Source organism: Symphalangus syndactylus, chromosome 7 (assembly GCF_028878055.3).
Source record: "Symphalangus syndactylus isolate Jambi chromosome 7, NHGRI_mSymSyn1-v2.1_pri, whole genome shotgun sequence".
Taxonomy (NCBI): Eukaryota; Metazoa; Chordata; class Mammalia; order Primates; family Hylobatidae; genus Symphalangus; species Symphalangus syndactylus.
In genome coordinates, this window is record NC_072429.2 from 94,329,038 (window position 1) to 94,349,259 (window position 20,222).

The window sequence follows — 20,222 nt, forward strand, 5'->3', positions numbered from 1 at the left end:
TACTAGACACATGTAGCCATTGAGTACTTGCAACATGATTAATGTGATTCACAAACTAAATTTTATTTCATTTGAATCTAATCCATTTAAACTTAGCCACTTGTGATTAGTGGCTATCTTATTGGACAGCTCTAGAAACTAAATGAGGCCAGGTGTGGTGGCTCACGCCTGTAATCCCAGCACTTTGGGAGGCCGAGATGGGTGGATCACTTGAGGTCAGGAGTTCGAGACCAGCCTGGCCAACAGGGTGAAACCCCACCTCTACTAAAAATACAAAAATTAGCCGGGTCTGGTGGCAGGTGCCTGTAATCCCAGCTACTCAGGTGGCTGAGGCAGGAGAATCACTTGAACCCAGGAGGCAGAGGTTGCAGTGAGCTGAGATCACGCCACTGCATTCCAGCTTGGGTGACGAGAGCAAAACTCTGTCTCAAAAAAAAAGAAAAAGAAAAAAAAAAAAATAAACTAAATGAGATAATGTCCTTTATCACTGTGCCTGGCATCAGGGCTCAAAAACTACTAGTTAGTGTTTCCATTAAACTTTAGTCTCAGTTTCCTCATCTGTGAAATGATCTCAAAGATATAATAGTACCTAAAGTGAGGCCTGGCTATTCACACATGTAATCCCAGCACTTCAGGAGGCTAAGGAGGGAAGACTGCTTGAGCCCACGCCAACACTCTTATAGCAAACCTATTGTCTTATTGTTCGAGACCAGTCAGGGCAACATAGTGAGACCCTATGACTATAAAAAATAAAAAATTACCTGGGTGTGGTAGTGCATGCCTGTAGTCCCAGCTACTCGGGAGGCTGAGGTGGGAGATTGCTTGAACCTGGAAGGTTGAGGCTGCAGTGAGCCATGTTAGCACCACTGTACTCCAGCCTGGACAATACAGCAAGACATTGTCTAAAAAAAAAAAAAAAAAAAAAGATAATATCTAACTCATGAGGTTGTTGGGAAGATTAAATAAAATATCATGGGCGAGACAACTAGTACAGTGGTTGGCACATTATAGGTGCTTAGTGAATGTGAGTTTCTTTTCTCCTCTATTTAAAGTACTTTGGCACGAATGAAATCACTGTCTAATAATGCACAAGGCCATTGAGAACCTATAGTGAGATTCTTGGCAAGCAATTGGATTGTTCAGTAGTCACGTGCACATCTCTAATGCTGGCTTTGGCTGGAGAAAAAAAAAGTCTGCTTGAGCAAGCAAGAAAAAAAAATATTGGCAGGATATGTGCACTACGAGAGTTCCACAAATATGCATTTGGCAGAAGCCTGATTGTCCAGACAGATCACAAACCACCAGGCAACACACCTGCTAGACGACAGGGAATGTTATTACTGTTATAAAGATATGATTTATGAGTAATCTATACCCCAGGCAAAGACTCTCTTATAGCAGACCTATTGTCCAGACTAGTCATCATCTCTCCAACTGGGGAAATGACAGCACTGATGGAAGAGACAGCAGAGGAGGCCATGGAATTAAGCAAAACACTTGACCCTTTGGTCCACGGGAGGCTGAGCCCCAAGACAGGAAAAGACGCTGTGTTGTAGCTACTTATCCAGATGTTGCACAATGGCTGGTGTGGCAGAAGAAAACAGAACAACTGCAGGTGCGTTGGTCTCCAAAGGAGTGACTGTTTTAGCCTTCTAACAGATAGGGGAATTTTAAGCAATGTCTTGTCTGAAAGAAGTCAGAAAAAGAGAAAAGACATTATCAGAGATTGTCTCAGGAGGAGCAGCTTTGCTCATGTCACCCAAATCATTCCCAATATCTACTCACTGCTTCTTGAAGTTCCAGCTAGAGACTGGATTCTTTCATTTAAGGATGCCCTCTCATGGGTAAACTGATACAAGATTTGATTCCAAGTACAGGTTTTAACTCTTGGGTTGTGGTGCTTTTAAACCTTATAAGTTATTTATTATGTTTTCAGATTCTTCCTAAAAAACAAGGAGAGGAGGGGCAATAACCTAAGTATATGGAGTCATTGAAGTGATTTGTGTCATGGAGGGATGACATTTGCTATGGAGATGGTAGAAAGATATTAAAAAGGGGACATTTCCAACCAGGGTTGTACTAAGGAAAACACATTTATTTCACGGGAGATTATCAAAATGCTGTAATGGTAATACAAAAAGCATTCTGAGGACAGAATTTGAATTCTCTTCTCCTTCTCTATCACCACCATCACTATCACCATCATCATCATTTACCTTGCACCAGTCTGCTAGGTAACTGCAGGTATGGAATTTATAATTATCATAGCAAATTCTCATTAACAATGTAGGTATTGTTAGTCCCATTTTACAGATGAAGAAACTGAGGCTCAGAGGGTATAACTTAAATAAGTCAAGGTCATATAGCTAGTAAGTCACAGAGTCAGGATTCAAATCCAGATTATCTCCCACATATGCCCATGAGTTTTTCATTACCAAACTGCCTCTCATAGTTAAAAACCAAAAACCAAAACTCTTTCTGCCTCTAGCACTCAGCTCTCTGTTTACAGTGGATGCCGAATTCAGCTAATGTGAAGAACTAAATTTTTAGTGTAATTTAATGTTAATTAACTTAAATGGTCACATGTGAACAGTGGCTACCTTGTCCAGTGCAGCTCTGGGGGCCAATCAAGAGAATGTCCTTTGTCACTGTGCCTGGCATCCAGACTGAAACTGGTAGACCTTCATTCTGATGTCTAGAATTTGTTGAATACAACGTATGGACCATTTCTTCCCAACCAACATGTTATTTCAATAACTTACTTGAGACCAGACAGTAATAAGTAATAAGTTATTCTTGTTTTGTGGTTTTTCATTCTCTCATACTGTTTTACCTCTCCTTTCCATGTGTTGATCTTCCTTGTTTCTTTGTTTATAGCTACTGTAGTAGCTGTAAACTCTGTGGTGTTAAAGCAAAAAATATATTCTCTAAAATAAAAAAAATATGGTGTTAGGAAACGTATGAAAAATTATGTGATGTTGTACTAACCAAAATCCAAAATTGCAGATATTGATACACAGCAGTATTTGCATAGTGACTGAGAATTTGATACTTTTACATACTTTATTTAGTACTGTTCATTAAATTCTCTACATTCTCTACCTATCCCTAAATTCATCAACTTTTTTTAAATGTTTATTTTAATGGTCTCTTCCTATATGTGTCTTTTATTATAGACTACTTCAAATACTCAAAGTCAAATTCTAATTATATCACACTAATCAAAATAAGTTAACCTACAAACAAATGATTAACAGCCTCATTAAAGGAAAGGAGAAACATGATGATCAGATATTGGAAGGAATTCTCTTGAACTGGCTTTGGTAGGCAGCACTAAAATAATAATATTTACTGTGGAGAACAAATTATACAGATCAAGTCTGTGTTGTCCCAATAGACGAACCAACACAGACAGAGAGAATTCAGAATCAGCTTCACGCGGGAGGGATGGCTCCTACTGTCGTAGCTGCCCGAGCATCTGGATGGATTGGGGCCAGGGCTCTGGTGTCCCTGGAAGCTTGTCTGCCAGGAGGACAAAGCTGTGGCCCCAAATCTGAAAAAAAAGGATCACCCACAGTTTCGTTGTTAACTACCCAAGTTCCCCTACAAATTGACTGTTCCATAAAATGGTTTTATGGTTTTGTTTTTGTTTTTAAGATTTACAAAGAGGAAGAAAATGTTTCTTTTAACAACTTCTCAGATTTCAGTTTTGTCCCTTTTGTTACATTTTAGGTTATCTGTTCCAAAACATTGATTCTATTTCATGTCAGTATCATGAGGGCTAAGAGTTCCTATGTGCATTATTTCATTTGGTCCCTCAAAAACCTGTCAAAGCTGTATAATCGTTATACATTATTCAAATGAGAAAACTGAGATAAGAAGTGAACTAACTTGCATTTAAGGTATTTAATTGAACATGTATCTGTGCTCATTGTATGCCAGGCAGTGAACACACCGCTTGCCCATGTTACCTCCTTGGATCTACATAACCATCCTAGGAAGTGGGTTTTATTCTCTTTATTTTAGAAACTGACACTGAGAGGATTTAAATAGCATGCCTGCAGTCATCAATCATAGTAAGCTACAATTCCAGAATTCATGGAACTTATGTCTGTCTAACTCCAAAAACCTTGGTGTATTTATGTTGACAGATATGAGGTGGAAGAAATATATAATGTTTTACTCATTCCATCACTTAAATAAATATCATGCCTAAAATTTCCTGTAGTAGAGGAATGGAGCTTCTCTCCCACTAGCTAGCAATGTTTTGATCTTAATTCTATGATGATACTGATATAATCAATTACTTCTTTATAATTACTTCAAATTAGTTCAATATTTAAATAAACACTGGACATCTCTTTCCAGTGTAGAAACTCAGAATTAAACGGAGGCTAGGAACTGCCTTAGAGGTCATTATTTGACATTGCATAGCTCAAATCATGCTAAATCAAGATTAGAATGAACTAACTGTCCCATCTAGTGTGCTAAGAAGACCATCTAACTGGGTGATAAAGACTGGAAGATCACACGAACCTCCGAGAGTAACTGAATGCAGATAAAAAACTTGGACGTCAGCCGGTTCTTCAAAGTAACAGGCACCTTTGCCCTTTCCATGCCCTTCGCTCTGCCCTCAGTCCCTCACCTCGGGGCCACTGCAGGAGTCCTGGAGGTTGCGCTGCCCCCAGTTTGGGCCCCCAGGAGCTCTGGCCCTGCCAGTCTATGGTGAAAACCTTCCTCTTAACTTAACTTATGCTCTTCTGATCAAGAACTCCCAGCAAATCCTTCGAGTAACACATCTCCAGCGGACACCATCCGCCTTGTATGGAAAGGAAAAGGTGTCCCATGGCCTTGACCCTTGCTTGTAACAGAACATCCATTATTCTGTCTGCCTTATAGTGGGGGTACTCTGTGAGATTTAGTTTGAAAAAAACTGTCTGAAGGCCACCAGCCTCCTGCATTATGTGCAGGCACCTTCATTTGTCCCCAAGGCCATTTCTCAGGAACTTTTTCCACAGTCATTAGTTATGGCACACAATAATAAGATTGATATTCTTTTGTGGCTCATGGGGATTATTTCTAGAATTCTGAGCTACATCTAACCACCTCATATCTTATCACCCTCAGCCCAGAGGCTGTCTCCCTGGCAGCAAGACAGGTCCTTAATTGTCCACAGGCTACACCATGGTTTGCCCCATGTCAGAGCCTTTGTTACATCAGAGCTGCCTCAACTTGTGAGTCTGCTGCCAAAATGCCAACTCCATCCTTCCTGTTAATGTTCAAGGACCTACTTCCACTGTGTCTCTTAGTTCAAATTCCCTAAAATGGTAAATTTGTGGTTTTATGTTCATTGCATTGGTAGGTCATAGGTCATGTGTCCACTCTGTTCCAATCATCTGTGGCCAGTGGACAGCAATGTGCTATGATATGGCGTTCAGGATTGTCCCTTTAACAGGAGCAATGGGAAAAGAATGTTCCCAGAGTAGAATGCCATTGGCAAGGTAGACATTCAAGACAGACTACTATGAAACTGTGTACAATCAAATTACCTGAATACTTGTCAACCTCTCTATTCCAAAAATGTCATTATTTTAGAGTTTGTATTTTGCTCGTGGTCTCAGTCTTAGTACTGAGCACGAGCTTGGGGTATGGCTATTTAATACATGTTTGTAGGACAAATGAATAGATGAAGCAATAGCTATGAGGATGAGTAGAGAGATGGACATAGCACTCACGAATGAATAGACAGAGTCTCCCTAGCACGGTGGTGGAGCACATGAGCTCTAGAGCCCCACTGCTTGGGCTCAAATCCTGGCTCCACTGCTCCCTTGGCAAATTAGTTAACTTTTTTATTTTTTGGCTCAGTTACCACATCTTAAAGCAGGAATAATACTACTACTATCCTCACAAGGCTTCTGTGACAAGTTAAATGAGTTAATCCATAGAAAGCACATAGAATAGCACATGGCATATGGGGACTTCTCAACCAATTCTTGCTATTACTGTTATTGTAACTATTATCATTGATGGGTGAAGTCATAGGGCAGGATGCATAGGTAAAGGACAGACAAAATGTGACAAAATGGCGTACGAAAATCAGAAACAACCTTGAACTAATGACAAAGAGAAACAAGACAGAAAATTGTTCCCAATATCAGATGAAACATAAGACTAAACCTGCAGCCTACTCATCAGAGGGAAAGAAAATGTGGGAGAAAAAGTCATGGAGGAAAGAGTACCTAGGCTGGCCAAGTGTGGTGGCTCATGTAATCCCAGCACTTTGGGAGGCCAAAGTAGAAGGATCACTTGAGTCCAGGAGTTCAAGACCAGCCCGGGCAATATAGTGAGACATCATCTCCACAAAAAATTAAAAACTATCTGGGTGTGGTGGTGCATGCCTGTAGTCCCAAGCTACTCAAGAGGCTGAGGCAGGAGAATTGCTTAAGCACGGGAGGTTGAGACTGCAGTGAGCAGTGATTGTGCCACTCCACTGAGCTTGGACAACAGAGTGAGACCTTATCTCTAAGAAAGACAGAAAGAAAAGAAAAGAGTACCTAGGCAGTATTTGTGTCCAAGATTTGTGTCCAAAGAGCCGGTAATTACTTCCTTGAACAGGCCAGTGCAATGAAACCAATGTTGTTGCCTGTTTCCATCAGTTCATCTGTCCCATGGTGATGTTCGTCAGTATCTCTGAGGGGACTCTGCCTGCACAGTGTTTGTTAAATGCAGAGGATTAAGAATACAGGCATAAGCAAGAGGACTTGGTTAAGATTCCAAGTGCATTCCAACTACGGAGACTAGTCAGTGTCGATTTTGTGAGCCACAAAGGATGCTTTGTTGCCACGGCCACTGGACACAGTGGGGCCCAGCTGAGGGAAATCTTTGGGGGCCTGAAATCCAGAATGTACTCTGATTGCTGAGCCATGAGGCCCAGCACAGGCCTGAGTTCGACTGAAAGAAGGCACCTCTTCACTAATTGGCCTGCCCAGAGGGGACGTCTTTCTGCAAGGGTCCCTCCCAGAGGGACCGTCTTTTTCTAATTAGCACAGAGGCTCATCAGCGCTTGCAGCAGCCCCTATATGCAGCCCTGGGAGGTTTTTAAACCAACTGCAAGATAAGTTGGTTTTCAGGAAGAGAAGAGATTAATGGGGCCACAGAAAGATGGATGGGAGCTTGGCGCTGCCTCTGCCGCTCCTCACACACGCTGTGGCTAGCAGTGAGGCCAAGGGGAATGACCCTGAGTAGAGTTACATATTTTTCACACCTCCTACTAAAACTCAGCAAATGCTTGACTTGCTGTTCCCAGCACAATTTTTCTTCCTGCAAAACGTGTTGGGATTATCGCTTTTAGCCGCATGTGTGCTGGAAGTATTTTGTAGGGGCCCCAGGGGCTGCAACTGTTCAAATCCCTATCCTTGAGAGGGAGCTTGGGGAGGCAGGGACCCAGAGTGCCTGTCCGAGAGCTCCCCCATAGAGGGCTGGCTCCCACTAATTAAGTCCAGTTTCCAAGACTGAATCAAAGCTGCCATCCCAATGAATTTAAGAGTCAGGAGGTAAAATACAAGTTTCAACCCCAACACCTTCCCCTTATCCATCTTCTTGAGCCATTTCAGGACATTGGGTAACATATGACTTTTCTTTAGTCAATTCAAGATATTATCTGCTGAAATAGCTCTACTGGTATGAGAGGGAGGTTTCAAAATATGTAACAGATGCACAGCTGCCACCTGAGATGATGCATTATGAAGTCGAAACTGTCATCACCTCCCCCACCACCCCTACCCTCACCCCAAGCACATATTTGTTCATGTGGTTTACACCTGCGAGATTGTGGGATGCAAGAGAGGAATCTGATTACTGTTTGTTTGAGAGACAACCCCATCTCTAAAACCGATCCATGTATCTTTGTTTCCCTGGAGAAGCTTGAAATCTCTTGCCAACTCTTCTTGTGGCCTAGCTGAGTTAAAGTTCCAGTCCAAGTTTTCTGGAATTTGGTACCAATAACTAACTCTTGAGGCCATCATACAATAAGCCGTCTGATGTCTCTCCATTTGTATCCTGCCAGGAGGGCAGAGCAATTTTTCAGTGGCTTCATAAGTAGGTGCTCTTGTGTACTCTGGCTAAAAGGGAAATGGAGAACTCCTGGCCCATTCTCATCTGAGGCAAATGATGATTTTGTTTCACTGTATTTAGGGGGAGGGTCCCTGCCACTGTCTGATAAAAAACACCATCTAAGTAAGTAAGTACCAGCAATAAAAAACTCCTGAGAAGACAAAGACCAGCAGAAGGCTCTTCCAAGAAGTTGCCATGGGCAGGCAAGAGAGACATAATGAATGTCTGATTAGAGAGGGCCCTTCTGCAAGAATACGAATTGAAAGAATTTCTGCTCACCAAGACCCTTGCACAGTTTTTAATTATATGTTGATATATTAATATTGATTTACTCCACTAGATTTTAAACTTCATGAAAGCAGAGAATCTGTTTTGCTCCTCATTGTATTGCTTATGTCCAGAATAGTACCTAGCACATAGTAGGTGCTCAACAAATATTTTTCAAATAACAGAATACCCCCGGAATACAAGCTATACATCTGAATAATTGATCTCTAGGATAAACTTCCCATTCTCTACAGAAGGAACTCTGCCTGCAGATGTGAATGTGAGGCAAACTTAGTCGTATTAATTCAAGCCTTTTTTTTTTTTTTTTTTTTGAGTCAGTGTCTCTCTCAGTCACCCAGGCTGGAGTACAGTGGCACAAGCTTGGCTTACTGCAACCTTTGCCTCCTGAGTTCAAGAGATTCTCCTGCCTCAGCCTCCCGATTAGGTGGGATTACAGGCGCATGTCACCATGACCGGCTAATTTTTGTATATTTAGTAGAGATGGGGTCTCACCATGTTGGCCAGGCTGGTCTCGAACTCCTGACCTCAAATGATCCGCCTGCCTCAGCCTCCCAAAGTGCTGGGATTACAAGTGTGAGCTACTGAGCCCGGCCAAGCCTTTGTCATTTTATACACAGGTTGGCAAGTGCCACTGATCACCACGGAGTCTGCTCTCCCAGTTTGGGCTCTGCAGCGGCACCCACACTGGAGCTGAAGCACTTCTAAAGTTGTTCTTATTCTTCACTCCTGGAGGAGAGGCAGGAATTCTTGTCCTTGGCTCTGTAAGTTGCTACTTCTTATCAATGCATAGGTTTTGTGTGCTATCCCAGATGGGTCAGCTGAGGATCGAAGTTTGTGTTCACTGATAGTCCCAAGGCATAAAGTCATATCCTAGGCCTCCCTAAAGCATCTTAATTATGCATGTAGTCCCAGCCCTTCTTCACACCTTTATTAGTCTATGAACCTAGAATTTGGTTCATGTCTGTTCAATCCTGGTTCCAGTCTCATATACCCATTTCTGTTTATCTAAGTCAGGAGAAGGGAAGTTAGTGGCAGGACCATCTCTGAAGAACTCACGAGACATTCACAACAGCATTGCAGGTTGGACTTTCCTTTTTCCCTAATCAGGAGCTCAGACTAAATGTTTGAATGGGAATGTCAATAAACACAGGGGTCAGAAGTCAAACCAGAAGTTTGACTTAGATGCTCAATTATTAAGGCAATGAAGATAAATGTCTCAGCATCACAAATGTATTGAACACTCATCCACCTACCAGAGGGAGTTCCACCCAGCCATAAGCTATTTCAAAGACTTGGATCCCAAAGGAGAGAGCAAGAGATTGATGTATTTATCACAAACCCTGGACAGAGGGATGAGATTTTAATTGATGCTTTGCGTTGTCCTTTTGGTTCTCTATTCTGACTGCCTAGTGATGAAGGATCGTTAGTTTTGGTCTGTTGAGGAAAGCCTCTCACTCTAATAGTAATAATGATCAGAGCACCAGAAATGTGGACTGCTCAAAGCAGCACTTTGGACCACATTCCTCAGTTTTGGGGGCTTTTAGTTGACTAGCCCTCTTCTTGCTTCCAAGTTTGCAAAACTGCTGGTAGCCAAAGTGAAAAAGCGGAACCTCACATTATTTGCTTAGTGAGCACACTGGGCGGTGTGTCTTCACTCAGACTATTTCTGCCTTCCACCCCCAACAAAACATTGGAAGGTACAACACGTTGCTAATACCTCTATTGCATAGCAAACATCTCCATCCCTCATCTCGTGCACACATATCAACACGCCCCACCGCAAATAACTAAACAACTCTAAACCCACACTTATGCAAGTAACACATTACCTTAAGGAGGATCCAAACTCTGAAGTCTTCTCCCAGTTCTACTCTCACAGAATAGAGGGGATATGATGTTTGGTGCAAATGGAAAAACTAAACCTGGCTCACTGTTTAGGTTTGCAAGAATATATTTATTCCTTTCCTGGCCCAAAAGCCACAGAGTGCTCTGTTGTTGCCTACATACTCTGAAGAAGTAGATGCTCATCAGATTTAATAAAATAAGAGGAAAATGATAGGAAATTGTTTCTGATTTGAGTATCACAGGACTCCAAGAATTTTTTAAGATTCAAAACACAACTATTTATTAAAAGAATGGGAGAAAATTTTTGCAACCTACTCATCTGACAAAGGGCTAATATCCAGAATCTACAATGAACTCAAACAAATTTACAAGAAAAAAACAACCCCATCAAAAAGTGGGTGAAGGATACGAACAGACACTTCTCAAGACATTTATGCAGCCAAAAAACACATGAAAAAATGCTCATCATCACTGGCCATCAGAGAAATGCAAATCAAAACCACAATGAGATACCATCTCACACCAGTTAGAATGGCAATCATTAAAAAGACAGGAAACAACAGGTGCTGGAGAGGATGTGGAGAAATAGGAACACTTTTACACTGTTGGTGGGACTGTAAACTAGTTCAACCATTGTGGAAGTCAGTGTGGCCATTCCTCAGGGATCTAGAACTAGAAATACCATTTGACCCAGCCATCCCATTACTGGGTATATACCCAAAGGAGTATAAATCATGCTGCTATAAAGACACATGCACACGTATGTTTATTGCGGCACTATGCACAATAGCAAAGAGTTGGAACCAACCCAAATGTCCAACAACGATAGACTGGATTAAGAAAATGTGGCACATATACACCATGGAATACTATGCAGCCATAAAAAATGATGAGTTCATGTCCTTTGTAGGGACATGGATGAAACTAGAAACCATCATTCTCAGTAAACTATTGCAAGGACAAAAAACCAAACACCGCATGTTCTCACTCATAGGTGGGAATTGAAAAATGAGAACTCATGGACACAGGAAGGGGAACATCACACTCCGGGGACTGTTGTGGGGTGGGGGGAGGGGGGAGGGACAGCATTAGGGGATATACCTAATGCTAAATGACGAGTTAATGGGTGCAGCAAACCAACACAGCACATGGATACATATGTAACAAACCTGCACATTGTGCACATGTACCCTAAAACCTAAAATAATTAAAAAAAAAAAAAGCTACTAACAACAAAAAATAATAAAAAAAAATAAAAGAACAAAACATGATTACTAATGATTTTTAAGTTAAAGATGAGGTACAGTTTAGAACAATACCTAAAGAAATTCCTGGAAGCAACCTAAATGCCCATCAATGACACTGTGGTACATATATACCATGAAATACTATGCAGCCATAAAAAAGAAAGGGATCATGTTTTTTGTAGGAACATAGATGAAGCTGAAGGTCATTATTCTTAGCACACTAACACAAGGACAGAAAACCAAATACCACATCTTCTCACTTATAAATGGGAGCTAAATTATGCGAACACATGGACATATAGAGGGGAACAACAGACACTGGGGCCCATCAGAGGGTGAAGGGTGAAAGGAGGGAGAGGATCATGAAAAATAACTAATGGGTACTAGGCTTAATAGCTAGGTGATGACATAACCTATACAGCAAATCCCCATGATACAACTTTATCTATATAACAAATCTACACATGTGCTCCAGAACTTAAAACAAAAGTTAAATCAAGAAAAAAGAAATTCCAACACAGGGATAAGCAAGTTCCTTACTCATTAGTCCTTGTCTGGTACTAATCATCCTTGTTTCTCCTAAACTGGACTATGACATTGCTCATCTCAGACCCTCTAACATTAGAGTAAATGATTACTGGGCCATATAGATAGATCCAGAAGAGTAGAGAGCAATTTGCTATTAAAAGCCTTTGCTGGAAGTTGCTTTCAAATTTTCGTTGCTTTCTTTCCCTAACTAGCATAAGAATAAGTCCCTTACATGACTGAAAAAGGCAACCAAAGACCTTACTATTCTCCCTGAATCCTCTAAAGTTAGCTCTTTCCTACTTTCTCTTTTATACCAGTTGCACAACACTTCTCCCATAAACAGCATGAATGGCCTGGTTACCTTCGTTCCACGCAGAAGTGACTCCTCCTTATGTGTTGTGGAAACTCCCCCCTTGCTCTCCAGCATTCTGTATTAGCAAGCGGTCTCCATAACAACGACTTCTACTTCACAACCAAGATATAAGACTGTTTTCTTCTTCAAAGGGATCAAATCCCCTTTCTTAGTGCAATTTCAAATTTATCAGGACATGATTTTAACCTACAGGGTTGCTGTTTCACCAATCCAAATGTCTGGCAAAACTGAGCAAACTTATGTTGTTTAGTTTTTTATTTTATTTTCTATTTATTTTTTATTTTTTTTATGTTGTTTAGTTTTATATGTACATTATATACCATATGTATTTGTAGGCTAGGATAAGAAGTGAAGAGTATGTTTTCAAAAACACCCTAAAATTTTAATAAAAATAGTCTCCAGCCATATTTCTTGCCAGTTATCTTTGTTAATGTATGATTCTAACTGGGCAAGTCTGGATCTTAGTTTCCTCATTCAAACAATGAGGGGCTTGGACTAGATGGGTGGTTTTTGTCTCTAGAGTTACAGGATTTCACAAGCATATCCTCAGTGGCTCAGTGGGGAGCTGAGTGAGCAGAAGTCATAGCTTCACATCCCTACTTCACAGAGGAAATCTACTTTTTATGTGTTTTATACATGAAGTTTCTAAGTAAGATTTAATAAAATTAAATGCTTGTAGCTTAATCATTTCTTTGGAAACCACTGGCCTCCGTCAGCTCCAAATTTTGTCATTCTTGCTCTCAGCTTTCAAGAGACTGATTAAAATTATAGTCCTCATTATACCTCATTGGTATAGACCCTGTTAAGGTCAGAGTGAATTAGGGTGATGGAGCAGAGAATCAGGAAGCACTGGAGACCTGGACTTTAAGCAGCAAGGCTTTAGAATCCTCAAAGAAATTCGGTCCATAACATAGTGATGCTTTACCTACTAAATATTTTTAGTTGTTGGGAAAAAAATAATCTTGTGCTGCTCAAGAAATCCCCTGCAAACCTCTTTAGTGAACATTTTTACAGTTGTCAAATCTGAACACCAAGGATTTAAGGTGCTTCCAAGTGAGAATGCTTAAATTTGTCTGAAGCTTGAAGCATTCTTCTACCTAAAGGAAATACAGTGAATTGTCAATTATGTATTAGACAAAATTCCCCTGCCAATTAAAAATAAATAAATAGATTGCAAAAATTTTCTCCCATTCTGTAGGTTGCCTATTCACCCTGATGGTAGTTTCTTTTGCTATGCAGAAGCTCTTTAGTTCAATTAGATCCCATTTGTCAATTCTGGCTTTTGTTGCCATTGCTTTTGGTGTTTTAGACATGAAGTCCTTGCCCATGCCTATGTCATGAATGGTATTGCCTAGGTTTTCTTCTAGGGTTTTTATGGTTTTAGGTCTAACATTTAAGTCTTTAATCCATCTTGAATTAATTTTTGTCTAAGGTATAAGGAAGGGATCCACTTTCAGCTTTCTACATATGGCTAGCCAGTTTTCCCAGCACCGTTTATTAAATAGGGAATCGTTTCCCCATTTCTTGTTTTTGTCAAGTTTGTCAAAGATCAGATGGGAGAAAATTTTTGCAATCTACTCATCTGACAAAGGGCTAATATCCAGAATCTACAATGAACTCAAACAAATTTACAAGAAAAAAACAAACAGCCCCATCAAAAAGTGGGCGAAGGACATGAACAGACACTTCTCAAAAGAAGACATTTATGCAGCCAACAGACACATGAAAAAATGCTCATCATCACTGGCCATCAGAGAAATGCAAATCAAAACCACAATGAGATACCATCTCACACCAGTTAGAATGGCAATCATTAAAAAGTCAGGAAACAACACGTGCTGGAGAGGATGTGAAGAAGTAGGAACACTTTTACACTGTTGGTGGGACTGTAAACTAGTTCAACCATTGTGGATGTCAGTGTGGCAATTCCTCAGGGATCTTGAACTAGAAATATCATTTGACCCAGCAATCCCATTACTGGGTATATACCCAAAGGATTATAAATCATGCTGCTATAAAGACACATGCACATGTATGTTTATTGTGGCACTATTCACAATAGCAAAGACTTGGAACCAACCCAAATGTCCAACAATGATAGACTGGATTAAGAAAATGTGGCACATATACACCATGGAATACTATGCAGCCATAAAAAATGATGAGTTCATGTCCTTTGTAGGGACATGGATGAAGCTGGACACCATCATTCTCAGCAAACTATCGCAAGGACAAAAAACCAAACACCGCATGTTCTCACTCATAGGTGGGAATTGAACAATGAGAACACATGGACACAGGAAGGGGAACATCACACACCGGGGACTGTTGTGGGGTAGGGGGAGGGGGGAGGGATGGCATTAGGAGATATACCTAATATTAAACGACAAGTTAATGGGTGCAGTGCACCAACATGGCACATGTATACATATGTAACTAACCTGCATGTTGTACACATGTACCCTAAAACTTAAAGTATAATAGGATAAGTAAATAAATAAAAATAGAATTTTGGATGTTTGAGGTCAATTTTCTATGTGATGATACAACAATCTGTTTGCTCAGCTAGCTCAGCCTTTGCATTCCTGGTCTCAACCTGAACACACAAGGCACTACATCCTCCAGGCAGCCCACCTGGGGTCCTTTTGATTGCCAATTGGCCTTTCACACGTGTTCGGCCCTCTGTAGTAATAACTGAGCCCTGACCTCTAGTGGCGGGAAAGAATTAGCAAGAAGAACAATGAGATAGTATCTGAATTCCTAACTAAGGGAGGTTTCCTGTGGTCCATGGGTCGTATGTGGCCCAGTCGCAGAGGCAGCTAATCTGGGAAATTAGTGACACACAACAATGGGTAACCTGTAAAAATCCCAGTCTCAGGGACCTCAGATGTTACCATCCTGACTCTACTGAGAAGGTGGAGATATAATCCTAGCATGAGAAACTTTTTTTTTTAAATCTAGTAGGACTGACCCACATGGGACTAAAGGATAGGAGTTGGGGATGGATGGCAAGGAAAACATATTAATCATAAACCAACCTTATATACAAGGCAACGAAATTTGGTTGATAATTTTAGAAATAAAAAAATTTCCTTCTTAGGGGGACATAAAACTTCATTGGAAAAAATAAGACCTGTTTCAGGTAACAGCATAAATAATTCCCACAAAGATAATGTTGAACAGAAAGGGATACAAATAATATATGCAAAATTCTAATCATATCAGGTTCAAATCTAGTATCTGGTGTTAGAGGTCAGGATAGTGATTAAAGGGTGTATTGACTGCAAGAGGACATGAGAGAGCCTGCAGGGAGAATGGAAATGTCTTTTGTCTTGACCTGGTGTTAATTCCACAGGTATGTGCGTATGTGAAAATTCCTCAAGCTGTACATGTAAGATTTGTGCACTTCAATGTATGTAAATTATGCTTTAACAAAAAAATCAAATTAATACAGTAGTTCCTGCTTATCCACAGTTTTGCTTTCTATAGTTTCAGTTACCCGAGGTCAACTCTGGTCTGGAAACATTAAATGGAAAATTCCAGAAATAATTCATAAATTTTAAATTGTACAGTACACCTTTCTTAGTATTGTGATGAAAGTGGCATCCTGCTCTGTACTGCGTGGGATGTGAATCATCCCTTTGTCTAGTGTATCCATGCTGTGGACACTAGCCATCCTTAGTCACTTGGTAGCCATCTCGGTTATCAGATAGGCAGATCACAAAAAGAAGAAGAAAGGTGAGTACAGTACAATAAGATATTTTGAGAGAAAGAGGAAGAGAGAGAAACAGAGCGGGAGGCAGTGAGAGACATCACATTATAACTTTTATTACAGTATGTTTTTATCATTCTATTTTATTATTAGTTGTTGTTAATCTCTTACTGTGCCTAATTTATAAATTAAACTTTACCATAGGTACGTATGTATAGGAAAAAACATATAGGGTTTGGTACCATCCAAGGTTTCAGGCATCCACTGGGTATCTTGAAAACATACCTGGCACATAGTTTGAACTTCCTAAATATTAATGAAAGGAATGAATTAACTAATATTTCAGCCCCATATTATCACCAAAAGAAAAGTGACGATGCCCGGTGCAGTGGCTCACAGCTGTAATCCCAGTACTTTGGGAGGCCGAAGTGGTGGATCGTGAGGTCAGGAGTTCGAGACCAGCCTGACCAACATGGTGAAACCCCATCTCTACTAAAAATACAAAAATTAGCCAAGTGTGGTGGCAGGTGCCTGTAATCCCAGCTACCCAGGAGGCTGAGGCAGGCGAATTGCTTGAACCTGAGAGGCGGAGGTTGCAGTGAGCTGAGATCATGCCACTGCACTCCAGCCTGGGTGATAGAGCGAGGTTCAGTTTAAAAAAAAAAGCGACTGGTTTAGAGAAGAAATAGGACAAAGAGAAAGAAGAAAAAGAAAGACAACAGTCTTTTAAAAACAAGGTATGGAAGGAGGTCAGTAGAAGAGAATAAATAAAGAGGACAAAACATGAAAAGAGAAGGGAGGAGGGAGCCAAGATGGCTGAATAGGAACAGCTCCCGTCTACAGCTCCCAGCGTGAGTGACACAGAAGACGGGTGATTTCTGCATTTCCGTTTGAGGTACCAGGTACATCTCACTAGGGAGTGCCAAACAGTGGGTGCAGGACAGTCGGTGCAGTGCACTGTGCACGAGCCGAAGTAGGGCAAGGCATTGCCTCACTAGGGAAGCGCAAGGGGTCAGGGAGTTCCCTTTCCTAGTCAAAGAAAGGGGTAACAGACGGCAACTGGAAAATCGGGTCAGTCCCACCCTAATACTGCGCTTTTCCAACGGGCTTGGAAAACGGCATACGAGATTGTGTCCCGCACCTGACTCGGAGGGTCCCATGTCCACGGAGTCTTGCTGATTGCTAGCACGGCAGTCTGAGATAAAACTGCAAGGTGGCAGCAAGGCTGGGGGAGGAGCGCCCGCCATTGCCCAGGGTTGCTTAGGTAAACAAAGCAGCCAGGAAGCTTGAACTGGGTGGAGCCCACCACAGCTCAAGGAGGCCTGCCTGCCTCTGTAGGCTCCACCTCTGGGGGCAGGGCACAGACAAACAAAAAGTCAGCAGGAAACTCTGCAGACTTAAATGTCCCTGTCTATCAGCTTTGCAGACAGTAGTGGTTCTCCCAGCACACAGCTGGAGCTGTGAGAATGGACAGACTGCCTCCTAAAGTGGGTCCCTGACCCACGAGCAGCCTAACTGGGAGGCACCCCCCAGTAGGGACAGACTGACACCTCACTCGGCCAGGTACTCCTCTGAGACAAAACTTCCAGAGGAACTATCAGACAGCTGAATTTGTGGTCTCACGAAAATCCACTGTTCTGCAGCCACTGCTGCTGACACCCAGACAAACAGGGTCTAGAGTGGACCTCTAGCAAACTCCAACAGACCTGCAGCTGAGGGTTCTGTCTGGTAGGAGGAAAACTAACAAACAGAAAGGACATCCACACCAAAAACCCATCTGTACATCAGCATCATCAAAGACCAAAAGTAGATAAAACCACAAAGATGAGGAAAAAACAGAGCAGAAAAACTGGAAACTCTAAAAAGCAGAGCACCTCTCCTCCTCCAAAGGAACGCAGTTCCTCACCAGCAATGGAACAAAGCTGGATGGAGAATGACTTTGATGAGTTGAGAGAAGAAGGCTTCAGACGATCAAACTACTCCGAGCTATGGGAGGAAATTCAAAACAATAGCAAAGAAGTTAAAAACTTTGAAAAAAAATTAGATGAATGGATAACTAGAATAACCAATGGAGAGAAGGGCTTAAAGGAGCTGATGGAGCTGAAAGCCAAGTTTCGAGAACTACGTGAAGATTGCAGAAGCCTCGGTAGCTGATGTGATCAACTGGAAGAAAGGGTATCAGTGATGGAAGATGAAATGAATGAAATGAAGCGAGAAGGGAAGTTTAGAGAAAAAAAGAATAAAAAGAAACGAACAAAGCCTCCAAGAAATTTGGGACTATGTGAAAAGACCAAACCCACGTCTGATTGGTGTACCTGAAAATGATGGGGAGAATGGAACCAAGTTGGAAAACACTCTGCAAGATATTATCCAGGAGAACTTCCCCAATCTAGCAAGGCAGGCCAACATTCAGATTCAGGAAATACAGAGAATGCCACAAAGATACTCCTCGAGAAGAGCAACTCCAAGACACATAATTGTCAGATTCACCAAAGTTGAAATGAAGGAAAAAATGTTAAGGGCAGCCAGAGAGAAAGGTCGGGTTACCCACAAAGGGAAGCCCATCAGACTAACAGCTGATCTCTTGGCAGAAACTCTACAAGCCAGAAGAGAGTGGGGGCCCATATTCAACATTCTTAAAGAAAAGAATTTTGAACCCAGAATTTCATATCCAGCCAAACTAAGCTTCATAAGTGAAGGAGAAATAAAATGCTTTACAGACAAGCAAATGCTGAGTGATTTTGTCACCACCAGGCCTGCCCTAAAAGAGCTCCTGAAGGAAGCACTAAACATGGAAAGGAACAACCGGTACCAGCCACTGCAAAAACATGCCAAATTGTAAAGACCATCGAGGCTAGGAAGAAACTACATCAACTAACGAGCAAAATAACCAACTAACAGCTGGGCGCGGTGGCTCACGCTTGTAATCCCAGCACTTTGGGAGGCCGAGGCGGGCGGATCACGAGGTCAGGAGATCGAGACCATGGTGAAACCCCGTCTCTACTAAAAATACAAAAAATTAGCCGGGCGTGGTGGCGGGCGCCTGTAGTCCCAGCTACTCGGAGAGGCTGAGGCAGGAGAATGGCGTGAACCTGGGAGGCGGAGCTTGCAGTGAGCCGAGATCGCGCCACCGCACTCCAGCCTGGGTGACAGAGCGAGACTCCGTCTCAAAAAAAAAAAATAAAAATAAAAATAAAAAATAACCAACTAACATCATAATGACAGGATCAAATTCACACATAACAATATTAACTTTAAATGTAAATGGGCTAAGTGCTCCAATTAAAAGACACAGACTGGCAAATTGGATAAGGAGTCAAGACCCATCAGTGTGCTGTATTCAGGAAACCCATCTCGCGTGCAGAGACACACATAGACTCAAAATAAAGGGATGGAGGAAGATCTATCAAGCAAATGGAAAACAAAAAAAGGCAGGGGTTGCACTCCTAGTCTCTGATAAAATAGACTTCAAACCAACAAAGATCAAAAGAGACAAAGAAGGCCATTACATAATGGTAAAGGGATCAATTCAACAAGAAGAGCCAACTATCCTAAATATGTATGCACCCAACACAGGAGCACCCAGATTCATAAAGCAAGTCCTGAGTGACCTACAAAGGGACTTAAACTCCCACACAACAATAATGGGAGATTTTAACACCCCACTGTCAACATTAGACAGATCAACAAGACAGAAAGTTAACAAGGATATCCAGGAATTGAACTCAGCTCTGCACAAAGTGGACCTAATAGAAATGTACAGAACTCTCCACCCCAAATCAACAGAATATACATTTTTTTCAGCACCACACCACACCTATTCCAAAATTCACCACATAGTTGGAAGTAAAGCTCTCCTCGGCAAATGTAAAAGAACAGAAATTATAACAAACTGTCTCTCAGACCACATTGCAATCAAACTAGAACTCAGGATTAAGAAACTCACTCAAAACCGCTCAACTACATGGAAACTGAACAACTTGCTCCTGAATGATGATTGGGTACATAATGAAATGAAGGCAGAAATAAAGATGTTCTTTGAAACCAACGAGAACAAAGACACAACATACCAGAATCTCTGGGACACATTCAAAGCAGTGTGTAGAGGGAAATTTAT

At 41.5% G+C, this 20,222-nt stretch overlaps 2 long non-coding RNA genes across 2 annotated transcripts; both read right to left on the bottom strand.

The window, feature by feature from the left end:
• Window positions 1-760: 760 nt before the first annotated feature.
• LOC129486627 (uncharacterized) lies at window positions 761-1,937 on the bottom strand. Its single transcript, XR_008659036.2, has 3 exons — window positions 1,786-1,937; window positions 1,404-1,686; window positions 761-902 (listed from the first exon to the last, which is right to left on the bottom strand). It is a non-coding gene; the product is annotated as an uncharacterized lncRNA (long non-coding RNA).
• Window positions 1,938-2,832: 895 nt separating this feature from the next.
• Window positions 2,833-12,419, bottom strand: LOC134737237 (uncharacterized). Its single transcript, XR_010121929.1, has 3 exons — window positions 12,382-12,419; window positions 6,555-6,705; window positions 2,833-2,927 (listed from the first exon to the last, which is right to left on the bottom strand). It is a non-coding gene; the product is annotated as an uncharacterized lncRNA (long non-coding RNA).
• Window positions 12,420-20,222: the final 7,803 nt, after the last annotated feature.